The sequence below is a fragment of the Malus sylvestris genome, chromosome 4, assembly GCF_916048215.2.
Source record: "Malus sylvestris chromosome 4, drMalSylv7.2, whole genome shotgun sequence".
NCBI classification, from domain to species: domain Eukaryota; kingdom Viridiplantae; phylum Streptophyta; class Magnoliopsida; order Rosales; family Rosaceae; genus Malus; species Malus sylvestris.
Genome location: NC_062263.1, coordinates 9665179 through 9666299, shown reverse-complemented (window position 1 = coordinate 9666299; position 1121 = coordinate 9665179). Strand labels below are relative to the sequence as shown.

The following is a 1121-nucleotide window of genomic DNA, read 5'->3' as shown; positions in this document are numbered from 1 at the left end:
GTCCAACGAATTGATCAAGATTGATTATGACTCGTGACATCGTAGCAGCATTTGATACCAACTGTGGTTTTGTTATTCGGTGGACAATCGGCATTGTCCTATACAGTGGGAGTCTTGGGTAGAAATTTCGAGGAGACGAGAAATTGGTGCGGTATGAGTTGTCGGTTAGTATTTTCATTTTTAGCCTTTATCATTTTTTAATTTTGTTTTCAAATATTATAAACAAAAGTATATTATCTTAATATTATTAAATTTCTTACTATTATTTTATTACTTTCATATTTGTAGTTCAATTGTAATCTTAAGGACATATCCCCTGAGGCCACCGCCTACTTAGAGGAGAACATAGCAACCCGGTACAAACATTGGAAGTGAGAACTCCACGCTCATTTTAAGAAATGAGATGATCCGGAGATTGCTCACCTAGAGGGTTGCCCAATGGAGTTGTTGGAGTGGTCGAAGGATTGGGAGTGGCTCTGCAAACATTTTACGGACACAAAATTTGTGGTAAGTATGTACATAATATGTTAATAATAATTTATTACTATTTTAGTTATTTTTTAAAACTTTTTTAATAATCTATTTCAAATAGTCACACTAACATGTATATTGTGTGTTTAACAGAAGAAATATGTTGCTGGCAAGAAAGCTTGGGAGTCAAAGACACTTTTCCATCATTCTGGTTTGATTCCCTTCTCCTATAGGGTTGAAGTGCGACGTGACACACTTCGACCCGGAATGTCCACTAGGACTCCGAATTGAGCTGTTCTTGCCGACACCTGGAAGGTGACGAAGCCATAAAATGTAGTGATGTCGAAAATGTGAATAAATTTAAACCTAAAAGTGCCTAAAGACAAGAACGCGCTATGAGCAGGAATGAACCCATTTCACGCACGACGTTAGAGCACAAGTAAAGTACAATAGTGTGGGTAAGGATCATACCCTCAGAGGAGCTAGCCACCTATACTGAGATTCACCAAGAATCCTCGTCAATACTGACTTTCAGCAGCTAAAACTTGGAGGGGCGCAAAACAAGGGTGAGTGGGCCTGAATATAAAGTTTTTAATAAAAACCTTTTGAAAACATTCTAAACCCACGCCGTAAAGCCTGTATAATTTCCC

At 38.0% G+C, this 1121-nt stretch overlaps 1 long non-coding RNA gene across 1 annotated transcript; it reads left to right on the top strand.

Moving 5' to 3' along the window:
- Positions 1–322: 322 nt before the first annotated feature.
- LOC126618473 (uncharacterized) lies at positions 323–894 on the top strand. The gene is made up of 2 exons (XR_007621728.1): positions 323–507; positions 625–894. It is a non-coding gene; the product is annotated as an uncharacterized LOC126618473 (long non-coding RNA).
- Positions 895–1121: the final 227 nt, after the last annotated feature.